We start from the raw sequence: 18483 nt of genomic DNA on the forward strand, positions 1-18483 counted from the left end.
CCTGAGATGGCTGCTCCACATCCAGCCATCTTGGCTGCATTCCAGTCACCAAAAAGGAGGAAAGGGGAGGAGAAGGGCCTGCTCCTTCCCATTAAGGACTCATCCTGGGAGTTTCACATACCACTTTCCGTTAACAGCCATTGGCCAGAACTGAGTCACCTTGGCTGCAAAGGTGGCTGGGAAATATGGGCTTCTTCCATTCTCATTAAAATTCAAGGTTTCTATTACTAGGAAAGAAGGGAATAATGTAATTTGGGGAGACAGCTAGCCAGCAATATGAGAGTCACTCTCATCCCCTGCCATTTCCTCACCCTCCATGATCAACATTTCTCACAACTCTATCTCCTAAATTGCTCTCAAGCTTACTCAGGCTTCATCTCTCACACAGACTATTATGAAAACCTTCAGAAGGAGTTTTCTGAGTTCAGGCTCATGGTCCCCAATATATTCCATCCATTCACCACAGGTCACTAAAGTTTTCTTTCAAACATGCAAATTCAATGATCATTTTTGTTTGATTCTCTACTGCCTTCAGGACAAAGTCTAAACTCTTAGGAGTTGGTATATAAGCCCACTTCTCCTTGAACTTACCCAATCCTCCAGTCATAGGGAACTTGCATTTGCTGGAAGAAACAACACTCTTCCATTCCCCTTACCTTTCCATGCTGTTCCCTTTGCTTAGAATGTCCTTCTTTCCTTGTCTTGACAAATGAACACCTACTTCCCCTCCCAGCCCCAGCATAGACTTCATCTGCTCTGGGAGGTCTCTGCTGACTCTCCCAGGCTGTAATGTGTGGCCCCATAGCACCTGCACCAACTTCCATACAAGCACATTGCTTTAGAATTGTAGGCTTACAATTCTAGAATGTGAGCTCCAAGGCTTATTCATCTTTTTTTTTTTTTTTTTTTTTTTTGCTGAGGAAGATTCACCCTGAGCTAACATCCACACCAATCTTCCTCCATTTTTTAGTTTCTGGGCTGCCAGCACAGCATGGCTGCTAACAGAGCGGTGCAGGTCCACACCCGGGAACTGAACTCAGGCCGCTGAAGTGGAATGCACCAAACTTAACCACTAGGCCACCGGAGCTGGCCCAAAGGCTTATTTATCTTTGAACCCCTAACCTCCAAGAACAGTGCCTGGTCCAGAGCAGGAGTTCAATGGATGTTTATTGAACAAGTGAATGAAGAAAATAAAATACCTAAACTTGTTAGAATTGTGTTCAAAATTAGAGTAAACAGACTTTGAGTGAAGGCTTGAGGACTTTTCCTATATACAAAGTGACTAAACCTAATATATAAACTCAAAGACATTTATTCGGAGTATTTGATCCTTGTCAACTGCTTTCTTATTCTTAACGGTGATATGAGTAGTTGATATCATTACATAAGTGACTTCCTAATATGAAGTATTATTATAATATGCTCAAAATTCAGTATAAGAAATGCAGCATAAAAAAGAATAAAAAATATAATTCTCACCTTGAAGTCTATTGATAAAAATCTTGGACAGGAGTCAGATAATCTCCCTTCTAGTTGTGGCTGAGCAACTAGCTTGGACAGGTCAATTAACTTTCTGGGTTTCAGGTGCCTGCAAATGAGAGATTTGAAAAAGATGATGTCTGAGTTCTCCTCCAGCTCAAACATGCTATAATTGTGTAAAGCCATGCTCTGAAAGAAAGTTGATGTGTTTTGCATTACAAAGCATTTTCTGCCTTGGGTATTTTATTTCGACTTGGGAAAAATAAACTCAGATCTCTTAAAAGAAAGATCTTGAATGCACGGAAGTAAGGTCCAGGTAAAGATGGTCTTAAAACAGGAGAGCAATAGAGTTGAGGTGGAAAATGAGGTTTGTGACCCAGCCCCTTTTCTCCCTCTGTCCTCACACTGTCCTATTTATTTTTTAGGGCAAGAGATGAAAGTAGGTTGGGCTGGAAGGGGGATGGGCAAAGGGGCATCCTGCAGCTGCAGTTTCCTTTCATGTCCCCCCTAAACCTGGTGACAGGGTGGAGGAAAAGCTAATTGAGGTGGGATGACTTCCGATGTGCCCGAGGGTCCTAAGTCCTTTCATCTCCCGTCTCCCTCTGAACATTTCAAACATGCGTAATGACAAAAACCAAGACTGCAATCCTGACAGGGCTCGGCTGAGCATTTTCTGCTGCAATATGTGCTTGCTAGACTCTGGGGCCTGGGGGGTTTTGCGAGGGGAGACTGAGGACTTGGCTGCCTCTCTCTCTTCCAGATGAAAAGGCGGCTGCCTTTGGAATTTCTGTGTTGATGGTTTGACAGATATGAAAGTGGAAATACCTGTGATTGAGAAAGCAAATGAGAGGCTGATTTCTCCTAAAAGAGGTGGGAATTGTACTCTCTGAGGAATGCAGTGTGACGTGGGAGTGTCTGAACTAGTCCCCAGAAGGTTCTAATGGGATTCTCTCCTTCAATAACTTTTTCAAGCCCTGAGGCTCTGTCATACAAGGCTACATTCTGCTGACTGAGCATGCTCCTGAGGTGGTTAACAAGTAGCTCTGTTCTTAGCTCCTAGCAGGCAGGAGTTTCAGTTGTTCCAGCTTCTATCCAGGATGTTTGGATTCTTGATGGTATTTTGGGTTTTTGTTTTTGTTTTTTTGATAGTTTGTGTGGTAAATGGATGGAGTGATCTTTGAAAAAGACCTCCCACGCTTCCAGTTTCCACGTTACTTTGGGGAACTTGGCAAAAGAGGAGCCATTAGCTCTATCAAATATGTAGCTGTGGTCCTTTGTAATGGTCTTCACTGCAAATAATTACCCTTGACCTCTTCACCCCAGACTAGATGGGCGCCATATTGTTTGCAAGGTACTCCCTTGTCAAGCCCTAATTTCCCTGCACTTGGAAACCAGCCATCTGTACAAATGCTGCAGTAAGTAGCAGGGCCTGTGGATATATTCTTGCCCTCCCCAGCACTCTCTGTGGGGCTCTCAAGAGGATGGGTTATCTTCCAAACATCTTTTACATTCACTTGGCCATTTTCCCTCTAACTTTTAACTAAATTCACATGGCACAAAATGGAAAAGGTACAAGAGTATTTGGTGAAAAGTCTTCCTCTTACTCCTGTCCCCCAGCCTGTCTTCCCCTCCAGGGGTAACCAATGTTACTGGCTTTTCTGAATCCTTCCAAAGATTTGATACTTATACAAGCAATGTTGTATACAGGCTATTTTTATTCCTTTATAAACTCAAATGATAGCATACTATCCACAGCTGGCCCCTTGCTTGACTGACTTATGTGTCTTGGAACTTTTCCATCATCAGTCTGTATATACATACCTCATTCTTTTTTTATGGCTGCACAGCATTACATGGCATGCATGTGCCATAATATATTTAACCAACTAGGAGGCCATTTTTAACTTTGAGAAATAAATGTACAGAAAACACTGCTGCAGGGAAGAGCATCATTGCAGTTTCCTCTTTTCCTGTTGGGGTAAGTTATGTGGTGTCTGTGTCTCCTCCCAGGTACACTAAGTTTGGTGCTGAACTTTCCCATGGCCTGAAGTCTGCATAGCACCTCACCTCTCTGCGACCAGACTCCTGATAGCTGGGAATAATTTTCTTTGCCCCAGTGAGAAAGTTGGATTTCTAACCTCTCAACCTATACTATTTTATTAGCAATACTACTTTTATATAGTTTCTATTATTATGCTCTGGGCATGAGAAAAATTTGTTTCACCATTTCTAGGCCACTTAAGACTGTGATGTCACTGGGATGTCACAGCAAGTAACTGCCATATTACCCTATTCCCTAGTGTCATATGCATGTCGTCAGGCAACTCCACTGTACCTAGACACACATCACAGGTCACAGAGAAATCACTAGTGAACCCAGGTTTGTTTTAGGAGTTGGATAACAGCATTCTTTGTGTTTAACAGTAGCTATCCGTTCCTTTACATAGCTCAACAATATATAGGGGGCCCAGACTGAGCTTCCCAGGGAAGAATCATCTGTTTTATCTTTTCGCCTTCAGTGCCTACCACAGTGCCTGGCATCTAGTAAGTATTTACTATAGGCTAAAAGATTTGGATATTTGGAAAATAATATTAGAAAAGGTAAATCATGTTGAGTTTTACATAAAGTCCATGTCTCTGACAAGGTTTGATCAGAGAAGCAAAACCATAAGCAATTACATAAAATAAGGAATTTGACTTTACACAATCAAGGAAGCTGATTAGTTTTTGTATGGCTATTGCTTCTTCACCAGGTGCTAGGTTGAAGTCATGGGACAGGCAGTCAGAAAGGAAAGATGGATATGAGGATAAGCTAGAACTTATGAGTCTCTAACTGCCCTCAAGCCTCCAGTTCAGTAATGCAGTGATATGACAGAGAACCTGGTGTCCTTCATCACAAAGCTGCACACGGACTTGACGCAGGAGTCAAAGAATCTGAATATGTAGTTGGAGCTAGAGGAACCGCAGACCTGACTGTTGCCCCCAAAGCTGCATACACTGACCCAGGAGTTAGAGAACCTATAGAGGGTCAGGAAGGAGCTGGAGGAACTGTGGGCCCAGCTGCTGCCCCCATACCAACAGGGTAGGTAGGTTAGCAGATCAGCGACAACATGTGGGAAGTGCAACAGCATCTGTGACCCTGCGCTGTCCTTCCAAGTAGAAAAAAGAATATGGCTGCTGCTTCACTTCCACCGTCCAAATCTTACCCAAAACGTCTACTGCGGCTCACGTGAATCAAAAACTATGCAGAGAAGGGAACTCTGAGAAATGTAGTTCCAGGTTAGCTAAGTTGACAGTACAAATCTACCACAGTCCCAACAATAGTGTTTGCTTTCCTCTGATATTACCCCAAATCAGGTTCTCTAAAAGGAAACATTCACAGACTATAAAGTAGCTTCCCAATTTAATCTTCAGCTTCTACGGAGAGGCAAAGAAGAATGTTATATCTTTCCATTGTTCCCCAAAGATAACATTTTCGTTCCCATGAGAAACTCATGATTTTATTGGGAATACAAGAAACACTGTCCCTAAAATAATTTTTTTGTTTTCTTTCTGCTTTTTCTCCCCAAATCCCCCCAGTACGTAGTTGTATATTTTTAGTTGTCAGTCTTTCTAGTTGTGGCACGTGGGACGCTGCCTCAGCGTGGCCTGGTGAGTGGTGCCATGTCCGCGCCCCGGATCCGAACCAGCGAAACCCTGGGCCGCCTGAGCGGAGTGTGTGAACTTAATCCCTCGGCCACAGGGCCAGCCCCAATAATCTTCTTTATAAAGACAAAAGTATTCATCTCCAGATTAGATCATAGAGTGCAGTTTAGGCAGGGAAAAAAGACAATCGTGTTTTACTGGTAACTGTTTCTTAGTTAAATATTTTTCTCAGCCGTCTCAAGGTTAAAAAATGGTGTGCATATGAGCTTTTCTTTTTTCCTTCTTCTTGAATTTATTTTCATTTTACTCTTAAATTTTCTAAAAGCAGTAAAATCTCCTGATAGTAGATCTCAGAGATTCTATTAGTGCTTTAAAAAGGAGATATTTTCAGCCCATTCCAAAGTTGCTCAGTTCTCTCCAAACACCATGGTAGACTGCACAGTTGGTCCCAATTTTTCACTCCTTCTTGTATCCCACCTTTGTTGTGTGACTTCGCAGTTCCTCTGATTAGAGGGACAAAGTATATTTCCTCACCGCTTGACTTTGGGCTTGGCCATGTGATTGGCCCTGGCCAATGATATGTTGGCAGAAACAACAGTGGCCGGTTCTAAGCCTGGGCCTTAAGTGACCTTGTGTCTTTTGCTTGCCTTCTTGTACCTCTGCCATCCCATGAGAAGAACTTGTCCTCGGGAATGCAACTCTTCAGGCTGGTCCCCAAAGTACAAATCATGGAGTGGAGCTGCTCTAGGTGACCTGAAGATCTGTGAGAATGAAGGATTGCTGTTTGAAGCCAGTGAATTTTGGGGTGGTTTGTTACATAGCACTTTTGTGGAAATATCTGCTCCAGTTATCTTTTGCTACGTAATCCCCCCCCCAATACCAAAATACAAAACAAAACAAAATTTAGTGGCTTGCACCAGCAACAACCATTTATTTGCCTACAGATCAGCAATTTGTGCAGAGCTCTGCAGTGAAGGCTGGTCTCTCCCCAACATGGGACAGCTCAAATGGGGCTGGAAGACCTGCTTCCAAGAGGCTCACTCACGTGACTGGCAAGTCGGTGCTGGCTGCCAGCAGCAACTCACTGTGGCCTCTCCACAGGCACCTCTCCTTGGGTTGCTGGTTTCCTGACACATGGTGGCTGAGTTCTAAGAATGAGCATCTCAAGAGACAGAAAGTGAAAGCTGCCAGTTTCCTAAGGCCTGGGCCCAGCATTTGGCCCAGCCTCACTTCTGCCATATTCTAGCAGTCAAGCATTCACAGAGCCCATATTCAAAGGCAGAGGATATAGACTTTGCTTCTTGAGGAGTGTCAAAGAATTTTGGGACCATGTTCTAAAACTGCCGCAATACCTAACTGATATAGACACCTTCAGGCACAAACCCTTCTACCAGCAATGGAAAATATATCTTGGGGGTAAGAAATGAAAAGGAAGGAGTAAGGGAAACACAGAAGAGGGACGTGAGACCTATCACTCACCTTGTATCCCTCTTTTTAGAAGTTTCTCAGTTTCTAATCTAGCAACAGAACAAAAGAAGCTACCAATATTTGTGTGGCTCACTTGGCAATTAGAAACATTAAAAGAACTTTGAACTTGAGGAGTTGGAGAAGGAATTTGACAAAACAAAATTTAGGCCACTGTGATGTTATGAATAGAAAAAGAACTTTAATCAGGTGATCTGGCTCTGTCTCTATTCTGTTCTACTTTAGTGTGACCTCTGGAACATTACTTAACCTCTCTGGGTCTCAGGTCTTTCATCTGTAAAATGAAGTGAACAGGGTGGTATTTGAGATTTCTTCCTGTTCTGACACTCTATGAATCATTGTCATTTTCTTTATGACTCTGACATCTAGATGATGGCCTAGACTTTCTATATTTAACGCCTCAGAATCTATTTTTGCAACATGCCCTCAATAATGAATGGGATTCCTTAGCAAAACCAAACCTTACAAGGTCTGAGCAATAACGAGCTTCAGAATAATGATGACTGGGCTGAGTGGGACAGCCTCACTAGAGGCTGAGCACTCACTTCTCTCTGTAATTGGAATAAAATGAAAACATCTTTTCTCCCTCCACTTTAGCATAGAAGAGGCTGACTAATATTTTCAAAGGAAGTTTACTAAAAACTAGAGAAACAAAGTAGAAACATCCCCAAAATAAAAATAGTATAAAAAATATTCATTTTTAAATACAGGAAATAAAAGCAATAAAGAGTTTTTCTGAGCTGGTATCTATGCTAAATAGTAACCTCCTGTCCCTGTGGTGCTGTTGATTAAACCTAAGAAGACCCAGGTTCAAATCCCCCCTCTGCCATTTAAGTCTTTTACCTGAGCTAAGTTACCCAAGCATATTGAGCCTTAGTTTATTCATCTCTAAGATAAAGATAATCATGCCTGCCGTGGCCTGAATATTTGTGTCCCCCCAAAATTCGTATGTTGAAATCCTAACCTCCAAGGTAATGTTATTTGGAGGTGTGGCCGCTGGGAGGTGCTTAGATCATGAGGGCAGAGCCCTCATGAACGGAATTAGTGCTCTTATAAAAGAGATCCCACAGAGCTCCTAGCCCCTTCCATCACGTGAGGACACCACCAGAAGTCGGCAGTCTGCAAGCTGGGAGAAGGCTTTCGCCAGAACCTGACCATGCTGGCACTCTCGTCTCAGACTTTTGGCCTCCAGAAGTGTGAGAAAAAAATCTATTGTTTATAAGCCACCAAGTCTGTGGTATTTTGTTACAGGAGCTTGAACTGACTAAGACAATACCTATTGCTCACACTTGTTGTTAGGACTAAATTAGATAATATAGGCAAAGCAGCAGGCTCAGAGAAGGTTGACTTGGCTTGGGGTCCATGAAAAGCAGACCCAAAGATAAGGATTCTGGTGCATATGGTTTACTGGGGAGGTGCAGGGAATACAGAGAGGGAAGTGGAGGAGTGAGGGAAGAAAAGGCAGCCAATGAAGGGCATGATTATTAAGACAGCTACCAGAGTGGGTTAGTAAATCCCACTGGGGAAACGCTAGGAACTAGTATAAACACATGCTTCAGATAACCTCCCTCAGGAATCGAGGAGGCTGGGGTATTTATACACCCACTTCTGTCAGTCGTTGTCAGGGCTGCTCCTGGGGGTGAGAATTCCCCAGCAGTTATGGCTTGCTGTGAGAGGTTGGAGTGGTCCTCTGGAGAAAACCCGCAGGCAGAGATGGAAATACTAGCAGGTGGAAGTTGTCCAGAGCACACTATGTCAGGTCTAAGGAGCATGGGCAGTGTGTGGATAGCACTGTGCAAAAGTACTCACCAAATGTTCATTCCTCTTTTTTCTCCCAGTCCCTAATACAAATTGGTGGCACCAAACTCAATTTCCTTCCCTCCAGATTCTAAATTTTATTTTCTAATCAGAGAGACATTGCTGTTTCACAACTTAAAAGACAACAATGACTAACATGAACTCATTGAACATGAGTATAGAAACTGCTGCCATAGACTCCTTTCCCCCCTTCCCCACTCCCCCAGTCCCAGGGCCATAAGCCAGAGACAGCTGAACTTCCATCTGAAGACTGACACCTATAACACTCCACGGAGCACTGTTAAGGGAGAGGCCTGAGGATGTTAACTTGGCCCAAGAGTTCCATTTTCAAGGCCAAGGACTAGGAAGTCCACCATGCCCCTCATACTGTCCACCTCAGCACCCAAATGCAAATCTCTCTGGCCCTCCATTCTCACTTGTACTCCCTGAGACATACTGTCCTGCTCTTCCTCTCCTGCTCTAGCTGCAACCCTTCCCCCCAAATTGTTTATCTGTACCCTTTGGAGGTGCCCAGGAGCCTCTAACTTGTCACCAGGTATTTTCTTCATCTCCTTGCTTTACTAGAAACTTCATTCTTCTTGTCCAATAATTGGAAACATTGCAGAAGACCATTTCTGAATTTCTTCCTCAGAATCCTCTAAGCCTGAACTGCATCATTGAACTTATAGTGAAATCACACAGCTTGGCACCACTATAAATTCCTGGTCATCAATATTAAAATATCAAATAGACCCTTAGCTCAACCCTCCCAGCTTGCTAGGTTTTCCTGATCCATGCAACTATTTCCAACATTGTCCATTCTGTTCATACTCTTGACTCTCTCGTGGGCCGTCATTCTCAACAAATGATTCTATTTCCTACTTCACACATTAGTCAAGACTTCCTTATATATTCTATCATCAAATCAGTCCTCATCCTTTCATTTTTCCCTGCTGTTTTGTTGGGGGAGCCTAATGCCTTTGTTCTCCTTTTGTCTGGATCCATCCCTTCCTACCTTCTCAAGAATCTTGTTGCCTTAACTCTGCCCTCTATCTTTAATTTTGAAGCTCTCCATTCCTAATCAGCATTAAATATGCCCAAGCCTAATTCATCCAAACAAGACTAAATAAATACAAATACAAAATCCTCACTCAATTCCATTGTATAGTAAAGAATTTGCCCTTCCCAAAGAGAAGTCTGGCCTTCATCCCTGGCTCCTGGGAGATAACCTCCCCACTCTTGGAATTTCCTGAGTGATAGGAGTGTCTCTGCTACTCAAGCTGGGCCCCTAGGACTATGTGATATCAGCCCAATCTCCAGGCATGGGGGAGCTGGAGACAGAGTTCAACTGCGTGGACAACCAATCAATCAATCATATCTACGTAATGAAGCCCTAATAAAACCTTTGGGCACCACAGCTTGGGTGAGCTTCTAAAGTTGACAATACTCTGCACATTTTCATGCATCAATACTGGGAGGGTAATGAATGCATGCTGAGGACAATGGAAGCTTCACATTTTGAACTCTCTCAAACTCTGCTCTATGTGTCTCTTACTTTAGTTGGTTCTAATTTGTATCCTTTCTCTGTAATAAACCATAACCACAAGTATAATTGGTTTCAGTGAGTTCTATGAGTCTTTCTAATGAATTATTGAAATTGAAGGCGGTCTGGGGAAACCTCTAAACTTACAGTCAGTGTCAGAAGTGAGGGTGATCTTGTATGGACTCTTCCCTCTAACTTTGTAGTTGAACTCTAATTCCTTGTAGTTGGGGTCAGAAGTCTTGGACAGACTTGGCAGTCTGAATGATTGTGTCCTCAACATTGCAGTTTGCCTAACTCTGGGTACCCACATTCCTCTTCCAGCTACTATTGATGTTGCTTTCCCCTTTTATAGCTAAAGTTTTTGAAAAAATTATCTACAAAACCCATCTCCATTTCCTTTTCTATTCATTCCTAAACCCACTGCAATTGTTTTCTGCCCATACCATTCCAATGATACTCCCATGTAGCTCACCAATGCCTACTTTGTCACTAAATCCAATGAACAGTGATTTTCTCCCCTAATCTGTCAGAAACATTCACCACTCCATCCTTGAATCACTCTAATTTCTTGGCTTCTGTGACACCACATCTCCTGATTTCCTTCCTACCTCTGGCCACTACTTCTCAGCTTTTTTTTTTTTTCCTACCTCTTCCTCAACCTGCCCCATATATACTGGTGTTTTCCCTGGATGATTTTATGCACTGATGATTCCCAATCCTATATCTTAGCTTTAAACTTTCTCTTTAGCTTCACTCAAATATCAACATGTCTACTTGAATTTAAGCTACACTGTATTCATTGCTCTATTCCCAGGACATAGCATAGTGCCTGACATATAGTAGATACTCGGTAAATATTTGTTGAGTGAATAAATAAATGAATTAGTATATTATGTCTCACAGGCACCTCAAGCTCAATATGTCCATAAGTGAACTCATCAACAGATCCTTAAACCTACTCCTCTCCTGGAGTTCCCTGTCTCAAATTAGTGGTGCCACCATCCTCTCAGTTGCCTAAACTAGAAAGCTTGGAAGTCATCCTTGACTATTCTTTTTCCCTCACCCCCACATCCCGCCCATCAACAAGCCCTATCAATTCTTACTTCCTAAAAAATATTTCAACCATCCACTTCTCTCCACATCATGGGCAACACATTAGTCCGGTCACTATCATCCATCACTAGGACTACTCCAGCAGCCTCCATATTGTTCTCCCTGTCTTAGAGAGGTGTCTTGCCCATCCTACCCACTCTTCATACTGCAGCCACAGTGATGCTTCCAAATACAATGCTGATTATGTCATTCCAAAGCCTTTACAAACTTTCTTCTATCCTTGAACTAAAGCCCAAATCCATTAATGTGGCTTACAAGAGACCACCCAGCTACCACCTTGGCCTCACTTTTAACCCTTCCTCTTACCTCTCGCCTCAATTTATGTTACAGTCCTACTGAAGTTATTCAAATCCATCACACTCTATCCACCTCTCACCCCAGGTCTTTGCATATACTGTTCTCTCTCTGGAACACTCTACATCCTTTAGGAATGAACAATTTTATCTTCCTGACCCCATTGACAGACTTAATTACTTCCATATCCATCTTTCCCTCTTCCTGTCCAGTTTTAGGTGATGAGAGTCTCTCTATCCATTCAAAGTCAGCATCTCCACATATACTCTTGATTTTACATTCTTCTGTTTACTCTAATATCTTGTCTAATAAATTATTTCTTCTGTCCTATACTTTCAATTTCTTCTTCTTTGGTGGCTCTTTCTCTCCTGCCTGTAAAGAGGTTTGGATTCCTCCTAACCTAAAAATTTCCATTGACCCTAGAGTCTATCTCTGACAATTATATTAGTTCTTTCCGTCCCTTTGAACCAAGGTTCTTGAAATATCCCTATACTCTTACTGTCTACATTACCTCACCTTCAACTCACTCTTCAGTCTACTGCTTCTTCACTACTCTTCTGAAATGACTTATGCAAAAGCCATCAGTAACACCCATGCTACCAAAACTGATAGACGTCCTCTATTGTGTTTCCCTGGACCTCTCTTCTACAGTTAACCTGTTGAGCACTAATTCTTTGCAACTCTTATTATCTCGACTTTTATGCAGTTATTTTCTCTCCATTAGCCCCCACATTCAATCAAGTATCAACTCCAGCAGAATTTTGAGTCTTTCCTTTCCCCTCCATCCCTCCATAGGGCCACTGCCCTGATTTAAACTTTTACCGTTTCTCAGCTGGATATTACAAAAGCCTCTAGGTCTCCTTGCTTCTCATCTTGCCTTATTAAAAATTTATCCATTCTTCCACCACAGTCAGAAACGTTATCTATCATGACATCTGACTGCATCACTCTATTTCTCTAAAACCGCAAATATTTCTCCATTGCTCATAGAATAAAGTTTAAGCTTCTCAGTATGGCAAATAAAGTTCTCCATGACCTAGCCTCTGACTATCCTACAAGCTCACACCATCTCCTACTTCATACTTTATCCTTTAATAAAATTTAATGGCTTGTAGACACACACACAGCACATACAATCCATGCTTTTCACTTCATACCTTTGATAATGCTGTTTTCTCGGTCTACCATATTCTTCTCACCTTTCTTTGCTTAAATGCCTCTCCTCTGAGATCCCCCCCCCCAATAATACCCTGGAAACATATCAGATATTGTCATGTAATATTATACTGAAATTATCTATTTAACATCTGTCTCTCCACTAGACTAGAAGCTCTTTAAGGACAGGGGCACTATCTTCACCAGCTAACATAGTACCTGAAGTGAACTGAGATCCCAGATTCTTGAGGAGTTGATTATTGGATAGCCAGTTCTCTGACAGCAGTTCAGTTATTTTCAATCAGCAACTCTTGTAGTTGGAAGGGACCTTTTGGGTCATTCAGTCCAGCCTCCCCTCACAGTAGACCCCTCTACAATAGGGGCCAAGATAATTCAGTTAAATGTGATAGAGCATGTCCATTGGACAGCTCTTATTTCCATACATATGGTCCCTTCTGGTGAGAGTGGAAATTGATATCACTTTCTCAGAAAGCAATTTAGTAACACATATAAATGTTTATATGCATTTATATTTTTATTATATGTTTGTTTATATTTTTATTCCTTAAATGTTTATATCTTTATTCCTAGCAACATCTCTTTCAGAAATCTCTTCTTGGAAAATTTAGTACATAATAATGTTCATCATAGAAATACTCATAATAGAAAAAAATTATAAATCAGCAAAAGTAGGGGAATTGATAGGTAAATTAAGGTGCATTCATAAAATAGAATTTAAATTATGTTATTTTAAGTGAAAAGTCAAGATATAAAATTGCTTACTCAATATAATCTTAACTATACAAAAAAATGTTTAGAAAAAAACACTGAAAAGAAATCATTGTTGATTACAGTTGATATTCTCCTCATCTTATTTTCCAAATTTTCTACAGTAAGCATGGAATATTTTTATAATAAAAAGTGAAGGTTTTGTTTTGCTTTTTGTTTTAGGTTTTGTGGTTATTATTGGTTTAAGGAATTCTTCTCTTAAGAAACAACTCTCTGATCTCTGAATTCTCTGACTTCCACTGAGTTGCCCTCCGCTTGCTACTGTGTTTCCACAATTTATCTCCTAAGCACAACCCAACACACCCAACGTAGTTCATCTCTTAAACCCAGGGCAGTCCTTATGTGTGTTTTCTTCCCGATTCCTTTTTCCCTCATATCTTTGTTACTCTTGCCTCACAGCAATTCAGAGTTCACAGTCCCATCCCTTCTTCCACAAACATGCCTGTGGTTTTACACTATCTCCACCTCCTCAACCGAGTTGAGTAAGTTACAGTTCCTGATTTGAAGGGTCTCATACCCCTGGTAAGAGAGCCAAACATGATAAATAAAACAATGAAGGTGTGTCCAAGATAGGAAAAAGGAAGAGGTTGATGCTTTCTGAAGGTCTCAGAAAGGCTTCTCTGTATAAATGGATGCAGGCTGCCTCTGGGATAAGGTTTTCTCCCTTAGAAATCACAGCTTTACAGCTAATACAGGGCTATTAAGGATTTAAGAGAATACTCTCTAGCCCAACATCTTATTTTACAGATAGGAACACTGATGTACTCTGAATTCAAGTGATATGGTCAAGGTTTCATAATGAATTAGTAACAGATCCGGGACTAGAACTCAGGCCTTATGGCTACCATGATCACACGCTTTCTTAAGCTTTTCAGAATAAGAACCTTAATCCAAAGCAAAACAAAACAAAAACAGCAACAAAAACAAAGTAGGATCTACAGGAACTAATAAAAACAGAAACACACTAGTTTCTGTTTTGGGAAAAGATTTAGGGACTCTGAGAACTACTTTGACCCTAAGGTTATTCCCAGAGGACACATTGGTTAAACAAACAAGAGTCAATTACTATTTTGACTCCAATTATCTGGGAAAAGAATTCGAAACCATTGCCTCTTTTCATCTCCTGAATACTGTTGACTAAAGGAGTTGCTGATTAGAGCTGTTAGCAACGCTAAGCAGTGCTGGGCAAGGACCCTGCATTCCAGGCTGACCCTGCCCCACCGGGAACAACAGGGTGGAAAGAAGCATTGAGCACACGTTCCCAACTCTTTGCTACCCCTGGCAAACAGTGTGTTTGCTAGAATTGCTATAAAAGGTATTTATCTAATTAGAGAGTGTTTCCCCCCTTTTATTAGTAAGCAATTAGACCACACTTTAGTACATTAAGGAGGTTTTGAAAATCCAAACTGCAAGCATATAAATTCTGTAATTGTGTAATTGTATATTGGGCACAAAACCACGGATTTTCTTCTATTTTGGCTTGACCATTTTTTTAAAGCAATTTAGGGTTTTCTAAGCTAATACTTATGTGGTGAGTGTTTTTTAAAGCCTAGGCTAATACATATAATTTAGCCATTCTTTGGTGCTAAACTCAAACCAGAAAATGACACAAATTCCACATAAACGTGTATCAACAATTTGTTCTTCTTCATCTTAAAGCCTGGGGATAATTCTTTTGTTTCACAATGTTTTAAAGTACAATGATAGCGTACTATCATTTTTTAGCATAGAAACCATAAAATTTTGTAGCCAAATAATTCCACAAACTCTCATTTAAACATGTGTAGCTCAAATGTATGTGATTGAATTTACCTTAATTAAATTATGTTTGCAAGACGGGAGTGGGAAAGAAAAGTAAAGATTATATCCATTTGAATATTTACTTTGTTAGGTTAAATACGATATTAGGTTGAACTAAACAACATTGCCAGCATTTGACTATTTTTTATTTACAAAAATGGTCATTTCTTATGGTTCAACTTCCATTATATATATTGTCTCCAGTTTTCACAAGGACATCATAACTACTGAAAATGAAAACCATCATTGATTCACACCCTTAATAAACAATTCTTCCACTTATAAAATGTGTCAAAAGACTATACGATACATAGCTAACATATATTCCTACCAGTTTTACTACTAGATGCCTATGGAACCTTAGGCAAAACACTAGGCTTTTGGGACCTTCTGTTTCCTTCTCTGACAAATGTAACAGATCGCATTAGAACTCAAAAATTTTTTTAAATTTCCATAAAAGGTATATCACTAATCAAAATTAGGACAAACTATAGATAACAAGGGTATTATGTTAATCAAGTTGAGATTTATGTCATTATGGAAACAGATCATAGTATTGCATTTTTTATATGCTCTAAGAAATCTTTCATGCCTTGAATTAGACAATAAAGAACAGATTCACTGATTGATCAAAAGGTAATAACTAACAATACTAATGAGAACAACTACCATTTATTGAGTACACATTATGAGCCACACACTTAATCACCTTTTACACATTATTCCAGATTAATTCTTATATCACATGCATGAGCAGTGGTGTGCAGGTAAATGCTTAACAAAAAACTATCCAAGGGGACAAAAAGCCCTGATTTGTAGTGTTTGCTGATTTCCATGGTGTAAATATTTCCACCTTGGTCTAGCTACCAATCTGACTTCACTGAACATAGGGCGGGGGGTTGGGGGATGGTGGGGAGGGAAGAGATGTGCTGTAGCACACTACTATGTAGTATTCCCACCATACTGATACAGTAGACACAAATAACCTCAAGAACACAGATACTAAGAAGATGTAGTAAGATAATTAGGAAGTGATGAGTTTTGGGTATTTACTATATTTGTTTTAGTATTATTTTAAGTGTAAGTTTATACAATTTAATTTTGAATAATGGCTGTGTTTAATAACCAACTCACAAAATTCCTGAATATTTAGCAGTTTTCACGAACCGAGGGCACTACTGTATCTGAGGTTGATTTTACTACCCAATTGTATTGAAAATAGCAAACAGTAATATATAAAGGTTATCTGTTAGTAAGTTCAAATCCCAATTTGCCAGACCGTAAGCCTTAATTTCTTAATTCTGAGGAAGCTTATACAATGGATTTTAAGAACATAACTTTTATATCATCCAAGAAATGTGTTTTTGATTATAGATAAGGAGGCACTAAGAAAGGCAAAAGTGAAAGGAGAAAGCAAGATGAGAATTTAAAGGAATGTTTTCTAGAAGAGGGCCTGTTGAGAAAAAAGATGCAGGTCATTGGTAACAGGTTTCTGTTTCATGACATTCTCTAAGGCTAGTCAGAAAGAACTAATGATTGAAAAAAAAGAACTCAGAACAGTGAACAAGTCAATCTATTCTAAGACATCACCAAGGGGTATTGAGGTGTGAAATCTCTGTGGGAGGGGCTCACCAGTCAGAAATGTTCCAAGGAATACTGTCTCCTTTATTTGACTGTACTGGGGTTCCTATAGACTATGACAGACACCACCACACCTTCCTCCAATTATGTGAGCCTATTTTCTCCAGATAACAGAAGGAAAGCTCTACATTCATGTTGATAACTTTTTGATCCATAGGTAATTTCCAGTATAGTTTATAAAATAATTTAAACAAATTATGTTGCTATAGCATTCTATCTATTCAGAAGTTTTAAGCATTTTGATTAGATAGTGCTTCACTGGTGGTACCATTGGCTAAGTTCTCTGTGCTGAGTGTGAATGGGCCAAACTTTCATGAAGACTCAGGGTTACTGTGACACTTATCAGACACTAAGATCAGTGTTTGTCCAAACTAAGTGCCATGTAATCGTTAGCTGTTATTATAATTATTTAGAACTGCTGAGTTTCTGGTGAATCCCAGGTTCAGGCTGTGGGCAGGGTTTTCTCAGAATGCTGCCACTCAGATTGTAGAATCTCTTTATAAGCAATATATTAGCCACAGGCTGCCAAAGTTTGCCCTTTCCTGGGCTAGTGTGGCCAACGTTTGTAGTTGATCTTTGGTGCACTTGGGTTTTTGGTGCTACAATCATTTCATGTAATCACTTTTAGGGGCCCTTTATAAAAGTAACTTTTTCCCCCAAAAGAGGTTCAGCTCCAGTTGTCTTGTGATTTGAGCTCATAAGGTGTCTGGGTTGATGTTGAGTGATGTTTGTTGATGTGAAAACTGTGCTCTTGATAGTGCAGCCAGTGTGTCTTTTCACCAGGGCTGAGGTCAAAGTAACTTCCTCCTGATAGCTGGGAAACGATTTCTTTGATGGTCAACTCTAGCTTTTCAGTGGGTTTCCAAAAGTTATTGAAGGGCTACATGAGCAAATTCATAGCACACCTTTTAGTATTTACAGCAAACTATAAGTTAAACTTATGAACTTCATTAGAATTGATAAATGGAAATGGTCTCTTTGTATAATGGATAGTGAGAACAGTGAACAGTCTAAGAAAATCCTTCTCAGACTTTCTGCCTCAAAGCTAGACCCTTCAGATTTATCTTGTACTTTGCTATTATGCTTTACTATTGCTCTCTGTAATTATATTGAATTCAAGTTTATTACTAAATTTGTAACAGCCTTATCAGAAATGTCAGCTACCTCCACAACTTTATTTCTTTGAACATATATAATTTTTTCACCATCATAGCAGCCATTTCAAATCACATCCTTTTAGAGCTAGTAAAGGACTTCAGGTTCATTTACTATAAACTCTTTATTTTACAGTTGAGGAATCAAAGCTCCAGTGAGGTTAAATGCCTTGCCCCCAAGCTCAGCACATCAGCACCTTACTAGTTTTGAACTTGCATTTTTTTTTATTTATTTATTTATTTTTTTTTTAAAGATTTTATTTTTTCCTTTTTCTCCCCAAAGCCCCCCAGTACATAGTTGTGTATTCTTCGTTGTGGGTTCTTCTAGTTGTGGCATGTGGGACGCTGCCTCAGCGTGGTCTGATGAGCAGTGCCATGTCCGCGCCCAGGATTCGAACAAACGAAACACTGGGCTGCCTGCAGCGGAGCGCGCGAACTTAACCACTCGGCCACGGGGCCAGCCCCTTGAACTTGCATTTTTGAATGAATTATAAGTGATGTGTAAAATATCATCCATTTGTAAGATGAATAAACTTTTCTTTAGTAATTTTAACTTCCTTGAAAAAATCTTTCAAGAGGGCATAATAT

At 40.4% G+C, this 18483-nt stretch overlaps 1 long non-coding RNA gene across 1 annotated transcript in view; it reads right to left on the bottom strand.

Annotated features, from left to right (window-relative positions):
• Nucleotides 1–18483, bottom strand: part of LOC139080900 (uncharacterized) — a 283558-nt gene that overhangs the window by 223510 nt on the left and 41565 nt on the right. Inside the window, exon 2 of the long non-coding RNA XR_011535709.1 lies at nucleotides 1480–1588. This is a non-coding gene — a long non-coding RNA (uncharacterized lncRNA). The remainder of the gene's footprint in view (nucleotides 1–1479; nucleotides 1589–18483) is intronic.

The sequence above is a fragment of the Equus przewalskii genome, chromosome X (genome assembly GCF_037783145.1).
Source record: "Equus przewalskii isolate Varuska chromosome X, EquPr2, whole genome shotgun sequence".
NCBI classification, from domain to species: Eukaryota; Metazoa; Chordata; class Mammalia; order Perissodactyla; family Equidae; genus Equus; species Equus przewalskii.